The sequence below is a fragment of the Staurois parvus genome, unplaced genomic scaffold (genome assembly GCF_062004578.1).
Source record: "Staurois parvus isolate SC_StPar_1 unplaced genomic scaffold, SC_StPar_1.0 ptg001771l, whole genome shotgun sequence".
In the NCBI taxonomy this organism is placed as follows: domain Eukaryota; kingdom Metazoa; phylum Chordata; class Amphibia; order Anura; family Ranidae; genus Staurois; species Staurois parvus.
In genome coordinates, this window is record NW_028319567.1 from 4,021 (window position 1) to 14,257 (window position 10,237).

At 49.1% G+C, this 10,237-nt stretch overlaps 1 long non-coding RNA gene across 1 annotated transcript; it reads right to left on the bottom strand.

The window, feature by feature from the left end:
- Window positions 1–476: 476 nt before the first annotated feature.
- Window positions 477–7,274, bottom strand: LOC149434334 (uncharacterized). The gene is made up of 2 exons (XR_016308765.1): window positions 5,366–7,274; window positions 477–878 (listed from the first exon to the last, which is right to left on the bottom strand). It is a non-coding gene; the product is annotated as an uncharacterized LOC149434334 (long non-coding RNA).
- Between the last annotated feature and the right edge of the window lie 2,963 nt (window positions 7,275–10,237).

Here is a 10,237-nt window from a genome sequence, read left to right on the forward strand (position 1 = left end):
TTTTTAAAACTTTTTTTGCATTGGTAAATGTCCCCCATGGCAATGCCCAGCTTTCCAGTAGATTTGCCTCCCATAGATTTGGAATTCATCACTACATTCGAGTTTGCCTAATTTAACCCCTTGGCTCCTCCTGGCCCTTTAAGGGTTCCAGAAGCCAGGAGGTGGGGCGGGATTTTAGGGTCATGTGATGGCCATGATTCACTGTCACATGATCAGGAAAGGTCTCGATTGGAAGAGGAGATCGGGACCTTTCCGTGAGTACCGAACGTGTGTGCTGGGAGCGCGCAGCGCATATGTGTTTTTTTAATGGAAGGCAAATGTGCGGCAGCTCGGCGTCTAGGCCCAGATGCCGGGAGGCCGCACATTTGCGTTTGGCCGGCGCCAGGAGGCTAAAAAAGGATTCTCAAAACCCTCAGCAAATGGAACCCAACATTCACTCATCTCTACTTCTCAGCAAAGACAAGAAGAGGAAGATAAACAGTTCATTTTTTAACACTGAAAAAATACCATTTGGTTACAACTAAAGTGAACCATCAGATTTGGTTTGGTCAAACTTTTTAAAAATTAAACAACCTCAGAAATGTAGAATTTCTGAACTGGAAAACCCATTGAAGTCAAAGAAAAGTTGAGGCACCCAAAGGGTGTGCATTACCGAGCAGCAGATGATGCAAAATGGTACAGAAAGTTCTGATGAGATGATGACCCACCTGACCCACCTCCTTTAAAAACTCAATCAGGGATTTTCATATAGAAGGGTGGGACCTAGTGATGTTGACAGTCAAGCTAAGGGATCTCAGGAAACGGTAGAAACAATTGTAAGGTGGAAGAAGTCTCTGGAAAAGTCTTTGGTTACTTTCTCCCAGAAGTCATTTGGGAATCTGAAACCATGAAAAAAGCACCAAAATTTAGATTTCTATTTGGCCATCTGAATCCATGAAAGTAGGTCTGAATTTAATGTCAACCATGGTGTAGGAACAACTACTGACACAACATAATGCATTATTTGGGCTTGTATTGATGAGTTTTTGGCTTGTGCCAATGGCATTGGTTTGATATCAGTTCTGGGATCATTCAAAATTCATTCACAGGCATATTTGACCTGTGATTGACCTCCTTCTGAGCTACTTTTGGCCTGCTTCAAGATGGTTTTTGAATTTCTGAAGGATTTTTATGGGAAAGCCTCCGGAAAAGAAGGTTGTCTCAAGTCTACCATGCATCACCACACACTGTTGGAATTGACTCACTAATTGCCTGACAACAGAAGCACCAAGTATGTGTGGAATCTACATGCCACTGCCACTGAGAAGGCCAGACCAAAGAACTTAGAATAATGGCGTTCATTCACAACAAGACAATATAAAACATCCAACACATTTCTGGGGTGTAATGTCCTTCTTCACGGCTCACCACAAGTCCATACATCGCCACACGCCCATACATCGCCACACGCCCATACATCGCCACACGCCCATACATCGCCACACGTCCATACATCGCCACACGTCCATACATCGCCACACGTCCATACATCACCAAAAGTCCAAACCAGCACAAGTCCATACACCACCACAAGTCCATACACCACCACAAGTCCATCCATCACCACACGTCCATACATCGCCTCAAGTCCATACATCGCCTCAAGTCCATACATCGCCTCAAGTCCATACATCGCCACACGTCCATCCATCGCCACACGTCCATCCATCGCCACACGTCCATCCATCGCCACACGTCCATACCTCACCACAAGTCCATCCATCACCACAAGTCCATACATCACCACACGTCCATACATCACCACAAGTCCATACATCACCACAAGTCCATACCTCACCACACACTGTTGGAATGGACTCACTAGTTGCCTGACGACAAAAGCACAAAGTATAGGTGGAATCTACATGCTACTGCCAATGAGAATGGAAGACCAAAGATCAGAGAATAATGGCGTTCATTCACATCAAGACAATATAAAACATCCAACACGTTTCTGGAGTATCATGTCCTTCTTCAGGGCTCAAATGTGTGTACACTGGAAGGTTTCGAAATGGCACAATCAGCATTAATATTTATTTAAAAGATCAAATATGAATAATCCTTAGTTTCAGCACCATTTCTAGTCTTCCCAAGTTTATACAATATTTGACCCTGAAAAAGGGAGAGATCTGTGTACCCACAAAACATGTTGGCTGTTTATACTGTCTTGGTGTGAAAGAACATCATTATTAATAGCGGTTAAACTCTCAGATGAACACTAAGGTTTAGGAAGGGGAAGGGTTTGATGGGTTAGATCAAGCTTCAAAATTTCCACTCACCTGCTCGCATTTGGGGAGTAGAGGCGAGTGCCACATTGAGAGGGGCGCCACTGCTGACAGGAGTAGTGACAGCGGCATCATTGCTCCTATCAATCCAGCACTGGGACAAGGTAAATGGGGCCAATTTATTTATATTAGTGTGTGGGGGGGGGGGACTTGAACTCCCTCTCCTCTCCCTCACCTCTCCGCCCAGCCAGTTCGTGGCTCTGCAGCTTCTGGAGAAGATACAGTCATAGCTCTGCCCCACTGTACAATGCTGATGTCAGCTTAGGAGGTAGTGCCCGATTCTTCTGACGTGCTCAGGGGATGCTGCTGCTCCCCAATAGGTTAGATGAGGAGATCTGTGCTATACCGGGGCAGTGCTGGGACTGCTAGTACTAGATTCCCACCAGCTGGGGACAGTGCTGAGACATGCAGCTCTCTATAGTCAGGGCAGTGTTGGGACTTGTCGTTTCCCACCAGCTGGGGGCAATTATGGGACTTAGAGTTCCCTGCCAGACAAGGGGAAGTGCTGGGACTTGTAGTTCCCCACCAGAATGAGTACAGTGGTGGGTATTGTAGTTCTCCCCCAGAATGGGTACAGTGATGAGACCTGTAGTTCCCCACCAGAATGGGTACAGCGCTGATACCTGTAGTTCCCCACCAGAATGGGTACAGCGCTGAGACTTGTAGTTCCCCACCAGAATGAGTACAGTGGTGGGTATTGTAGTTCTCCACCAGAATGGGTACAGTGCTGAGACTTGTAGTTCCCTACCAGAATGGGTACAGTGATGGGCATTGTAGTTCCCCACCATAATGAGTACAGTGCTGAGACTTGTAGTTCCCCACCAGAATGAGTACAGTGGTGGGTATTGTAGTTCTCCCCCAGAATGGGTACAGTGATGAGACCTGTAGTTCCCCACCAGAATGGGTACAGTGATGGGCATTGTAGTTCCCCACCATAATGAGTACAGTGCTGAGACTTGTAGTTCCCCACCAGAATGAGTACAGTGGTGGGTATTGTAGTTCTCCCCCAGAATGGGTACAGTGATGAGACCTGTAGTTCCCCACCAGAATGGGTACAGCGCTGATACCTGTAGTTCCCCACCAGAATGGGTACAGCGCTGAGACTTGTAGTTCCCCACCAGAATGAGTACAGTGGTGGGTATTGTAGTTCTCCACCAGAATGGGTACAGTGCTGAGACTTGTAGTTCCCTACCAGAATGGGTACAGTGATGGGCATTGTAGTTCCCCACCATAATGAGTACAGTGCTGAGACTTGTAGTTCCCCACCAGAATGAGTACAGTGGTGGGTATTGTAGTTCTCCACCAGAATGGGTACAGTGCTGAGACTTGTAGTTCCCTACCAGAATGGGTACAGTGATGGGCATTGTAGTTCTCCACCATAATGAGTACAGTGCTGAGACTTGTAGTTCCCCACCAGAATGAGTACAGTGCTGAGACTTGTAGTTCCCCACCAGAATGGGTACAGTGCTGAGACTTGTAGTTCCCCACCAGAATGGGTACAGTGCTGAGACTTGTAGTTCCCCCAGGAGGCAGAGAACATTGCTGGGACTTTATTTCTGTAACTGTATTCTGCATAAAACATTTAACAGTGTTGTTTCATGAGATAATTTATGATGACATGTTTTGGGGCAGAATTAGGGGTGGAGCTGGGCATGTTAGGAGTTGGGTAGGGCAACTGGTGCTGAGAAACTCTTAAGGCCTAGCTAGTACCTCAGGACTTGATATTTTGAACCCTGGGTTAGATGATAGGTTTGAGGTAGAGGGCAGGGATAAAATGTTAGATTTTAGGAAGGGGAAAGGTTAGGTGATAGGGTTCAGGTGGGGAAGGGGGTAGATGGTAGGGTTTAGGAAGGGGGAGTGTTATGTGTTAGGGTTCAGGTAGGTTATTAGATGTTATGGTAGGCGGAGGGTTGGTTGTTAGGGTTCATTTACGGGCAAGGGACAATTGTGAGGGTTCAAATAAGGGGAGTATTAGGCATTTGGGGTTTAGGAAGGGGAAGGGTTGGATAAGTATCAGGTGTTCGGGTTTAGGAAGGGCAAGGGTTAGGTCTTAGGGTTCAGATAAGTATTAGATGTTTGGGGTTTAGGAAGGGGAAGGGTTAGGTCTTGGGTTCAGATAAGTATTAGGTGTTCGGGTTTAGGAAGGGCAAGGGTTAGGTCTTAGGGTTCAGATAAGTATTAGATGTTTGGGGTTTAGGAAGGGGAAGGGTTAGGTCTTGGGTTCAGATAAGTATTAGGTGTTTGGGGTTTAGGAAGGGGGAAGATTAGGTGTTTGGGTTTAGGAAGGGGGAAGATTAGGTGTTTGGGGTTTAGGAAGGGGCAGGGTTAGGTCTTAGGGTTCAGATAAGTATTAGATGTTTGGGGTTTAGGAAGGGGGAAGATTAGGTGTTTGGGTTTAGGAAGGGGGAAGATTAGGTGTTTGGGGTTTAGGAAGGGGCAGGGTTAGGTCTTAGGGTTCAGATAAGTATTAGATGTTTGGGGTTTAGGAAGGGCAAGGGTTAGGTCTTGGGTTCAGATAAGTATTAGGTGTTTGGGGTTTAGGAAGGGGGAAGATTAGGTGTTTGGGGTTTAGGAAGGGGGAAGATTAGGTGTTTGGGGTTTAGGAAGGGGGAAGATTAGGTGTTTGGGGTTTAGGAAGGGCAAGGGTTAGGTCTTAGGGTTCAGATAAGTATTAGGAAGGGGGAGGATTAGGTGTTGAAGTTTAGGAAGGAGGTCGATGTAGATGTTAGGGTCGGGTTACCCACTAGGGATGGAATAGACGTCAGAGATGACTGGGAACACCGTTTATTTTTATCTTGTTTGCAACACTGAAAGTCACCACACAACTGCCATGCTGGCCCTCAGCAGCAAAACTGACCAGCAAAATGCTATTAATACTCCATACATATCAATAATACATAGAAAGTAATGAACTGATTATTAGACGGGTATATCTGCATTATCTACATTAGTGAGATTGGATCTGTGATGAAAGATGTACAGTACATACAAACACAGAGGACAACACAACAGTTTGATATTAGGGGTATCCAAAGTATTACCTTAGTCTCTTCCCAGGGGTCATCCAGCTATGACATCCATGGTGGGGATCTCCCGTACAGGGGTCTCCTTTGCGGAGGCTGAGTATGAGGGCCTCCTCCAGTGACCTGCGTATGGGATTCCCTCCTTTCCACAGATCTGGGTATGGGGAGGTCTCTCCCCAGGTGCTTGTGAGGGCTTCCCTCTTTTCTGGAAGTCAGTGTGTAGGAGTCTCTCATGTGCTGAGGTGTCTTGGAAAGAGGGTCTCTATCCAGGTGCTGTGTATAAGGGTCTCTCTCCTCTTTGGATATTGGCGTATGAGGGTCTCTGTCCTCTCTGGATATCAGGGTATGAGGGTCTCTCTCTTCTTTGGATATTGGCGTATGAGGGTCTCTCTTCTCTCTGGATATCAGGGTATAAGGGTCTCCCTCCTCTCTGGATATCGGGGTATGAGGGTCTCTCTCCTCTCTGGATATCAGGGTCTTTCTTTTTTATGGAACTTGGAGTATAGGGCGCTCTCCTCTGTTGGCACCTCTGAATAAGGGTCTGTCCGGGTGATTGTATATGAAGGTCTCACTATTTTATTGAAGTTGGGGTCTCTCTTCAGTTGAATTGTCTCTGTCCAGGTGCTTGTGTATGGGGGATCCCTGCCCTCTCTGGATATGTATGAGGGTCTCTCAGTGATTGGGAGGGTCTCTCTCCTCTCTGGATATCGGTGTATAAGTATCTCCTTCCTCTCCAGAAATCAGTGTATGGGGGATCCCTCTCGTTCCCGGATATCGGTGTATGAGGGTCTCTCTCTTCTCCAGAAGAAAGTGATTGGGGGGGTTCTCTCTCCTCTCTGGATATCAGTGTATGGGGGTCTCTCTCTTCTCCAGAAGAAAGTGATGGGGGGGTCTCTCTCCTCTCTGGATATCGGTATATAAGGATCTCCTTCCTCTCCAGAAATCAGTGTATGAGGATCCCTCTCCTCCCTGGATATTGGTGTATGAGGGTCTCTCTCTTCTCCAGAAGAAAGTGATTGGGGGGGTTCTCTCTCCTCTCTGGATATCAGTGTATAAGTATCTCCTTCCTCTCCAGAAATCAGTGTTTGGGGGATCCCTGTCCTCCCTGGATATTGGTGTATGAGGGTCTCTCTCTTCTCCAGAAGAAAGTGATTGGGGGGGTGGGGTTCTCTCTCCTCTCTGGATATCAGTGTATAAGTATCTCCTTCCTCTCCAGAAATCAGTGTTTGGGGGATCCCTGTCCTCCCTGGATATTGGTGTATGAGGGTCTCTCTCTTCTCCAGAAGAAAGTGATTGGGGGGGAGGGTTCTCACTCCTCTCTGGATATCGGTGCATAAGTATTTCCTTCCTCTCCAGAAATCAGTGTATGGGGGATCCCTCTCCTCCCCGGATATCGGTGTATGAGGGTCTCTCTCTTCGTCAGAAGTCAGTGATCGGGGGTCTCTCTCCTCTCGTTGTGTCTATTTATGAAGGACCTTCTCGTCAATAAAGGATCTGTCCTTTGACGTCTCTCCAGGTGTCTGTGTTTTGGTTGTAGAAGGAAGTCTCTCCAGCTCCAGATCCTTTGTTGGCCGTCTGTCAATCTCTCCGCTCGGAAAGTCCTCGTAGGTATGAGGGTCCCTCAGCCTCCCGTATGGGACGTGTGGCCTGGACTGTGCAGCAGTTACTTTGTACCCGAGTTCCAGCAGCAGCTGTAGAGCGGACGGTGGAGCAGCAACGTCCAGGGAAGAAGTGCCTGCCGGTCTACATGGCTACATAGTTAGTAAGGTCGAATAAAGACCCGTGTCCTTCACGTTCAGTCCCATGTACCGTGCGTAGCCCAGGCCAGTGCTCTCCTGGTAGTGTGGACTTGGGTTAGGAGGGGGGATCTTCCTGTAGAGGGGCTGCTGATCCTTCCATGAGTGCTGCCAGTGACTCACCACTCAGCACTGCACTCCTCCCCTCCCCAACACACAACGCCTCCCCCCATCCCAACTCCACACACTGCTCACCTTACCGGCCCGGGACTTCCCCCGCCATCAATATCCCAATCTATTGATGAGCGCAAAATATGCGCCGACCCATAACATTGGAATTTTCAGGCAGAACCAACAGAATATTGATTAGAGAAAGAGGAAACTTCCCCGCTCCTCCGAATCTAAACCAAACGCATGGGATTGTGCAATTGTTTGCAAACATATCTTTTTCAGTCACGGCGTGCACGTGTTGGAGCGCATGAGCGCAGCTTTGCGTCTTCATTCTCACACTTTTTTTTCATCAATGTTTTTTCATGTGATGTCACTGAAGTCTCTACGGCCAAAAACACGCGCGAGAGTAAAAGTAAGGTTGCATTCGCATTTTGCGTTTCTCAAAACGCACATCGCTTTTACGCGTTTTGCATCCATTTCAAAGGGTTGTCCTGCAATTGGCAAACGCAGCAAAGTAGCTCCTCTACCTTTTTTTGAGCGTTGTGCCTTATTTTGCGTTTTTTTGCGTTTACCGTGCAACAAATATGCGTCTTTTTTTGCCACATTTAGGGTGACATTTTACAATGAATAGCAGTGCTGCGTTTTGTAAATGAAAGCATAAAAAAGCGGATTGTGTTGCCATTCGCTGTTGGCTTAGGCTGCATTCACATCTAGCATTTCCTAGGCGTGCTTTTTTATGCTTTTTTCACATGACACGCATGGAGAAGCCTTCTTTTTTTTGGCGAAGTGGGTTGCAATGCAAATAATCGCATCACAACGCCGCTGCGGCAAATAGAAATGTATTAAAATGTCACTCACAACATTACAATAAAGTTCTGGTAACTACTTCCCTACCGGGCCAATTTTGACATTTCTCTCCCCACATTCACTATATCCACTCTCCCCAGACCCTGCATTCACTATATCCACTCTCCCCGGACCCTGCATTCACTATATCCACTCTCCCCGGACCCTGCATTCACTATATCCGGTCTCCCCGGACCCTGCATTCACTATATCTGCTCTCCCCGGACCCTGCATTCACTATATCTGCTCTCCCCGGATCCCGCATTCACTATATCCGCTCTCCCCGGACCCTGCATTCACTATATCCGCTCTCCTCGGACCCTGCATTCACTATATCCGCTCTCCCCGGACCCTGCATTCATTATATCCGCTCTCCCCGGACCCTGCATTCACTATATCTGCTCTCCCAGGACCCTGCATTCACTATATCTGCTCTCCCCAGACCCTGCATTCACTATATCTGCTCTCCCAGGACCCTGCATTCACTATATCCGCTCTCCCCGGACCCTGCATTCACTATATCAGGTCTCCCCAGACCCTGCATTCACTATATCCGCTCTCCCCGGTACCTGCATTCACTATATCCGCTCTCCCCGGACCCTGCATTCATTATATCCACTCTCCCCGGACCCCGCATTCACTATATCTGCTCTCCCCGGACCCCGCATTCACTATATCTGCTCTCCCCGGACCCCGCATTCACTATATCCGCTCTCCCCGGACCCTGCATTCATTATATCCGGTCTCCCCGGACCCTGCATTCACTATATCTGCTCTCCCCGGACCCCGCATTTACTATATCCGCTCTCCCCGGACCCCGCATTCACTATATCTAGTCTCCCCGGACCCCGCATTCACTATATCTGGTCTCCCCGGACCCCGCATTCACTATATCCGCTCTCCCCGGACCCTACATTCACTATATCCGCTCTCCCCGGACCCTACATTCACTATATCCGCTCTCCCCGGACCCTGCATTCACTATATCCGCTCTCCCCGGACCCTGCATTCACTATATCAGGTCTCCCCAGACCCTGCATTTACTATATCCGCTCTCCCCGGACCCTGCATTTACTATATCCGCTCTCCCCGGACCCTGCATTCACTATATCCGCTCTCCCCGGACCCCGCATTCATTATATCCACTCTCCCCGGACCCCGCATTCACTATATCTGCTCTCCCCGGACCCCGCATTCACTATATCCGCTCTCCCCGGACCCTGCATTCATTATATCCGGTCTCCCCGGACCCTGCATTCACTATATCTGCTCTCCCCGGACCCCGCATTTACTATATCCGCTCTCCCCGGACCCCGCATTCACTATATCTGGTCTCCCCGGACCCCGCATTCACTATATCTGGTCTCCCCGGACCCCGCATTCACTATATCCGCTCTCCCCGGACCCTGCATTCACTATATCCGCTCTCCCCGGACCCTGCATTCACTATATCCGCTCTCCCCGGACCCCGCATTCACTATATCCGCTCTCCCCGGACCCCGCATTCACTATATCCGCTCTCCCCGGACCCCGCATTCACTATATCCGCTCTCCCCGGACCCCGCATTCACTATATCCGCTCTCCCCGGACCCCGCATTCACTATATCCGCTCTCCCCGGACCCCACACTCACTATATCCGCTCTCCCCGGACCCCGCATTTACTATATCCGCTCTCCCCGGACCCCGCATTCACTATATCCGCTCTCCCCGGACCCTGCATTCACTATATCTGGTCTCCCCGGACCCTGCATTCACTATATCCGCTCTCCCCGGACCCTGCATTCACTATATCTGGTCTCCCCGGACCCCGCATTCACTATATCTGGTCTCCCCGGACCCCGCATTCACTATATCTGGTCTCCCCGGACCCCGCATTCACTATATCCGCTCTCCCCGGACCCCGCATTCACTATATCCGCTCTCCCCGGACCCTGCATTCACTATATCCGCTCTCCCCGGACCCTGCATTCACTATATCCGCTCTCCCCAGACCCCGCATTCACTATATCCGCTCTCCCCGGACCCTACATTCACTATATCCGGTCTCCCCAGACCCCGCATTCACTATATCCGCTCTCCCCAGACCCCGCATTCACTATATCCGCTCTCCCCGGACCCTGCATTCACTATATCCG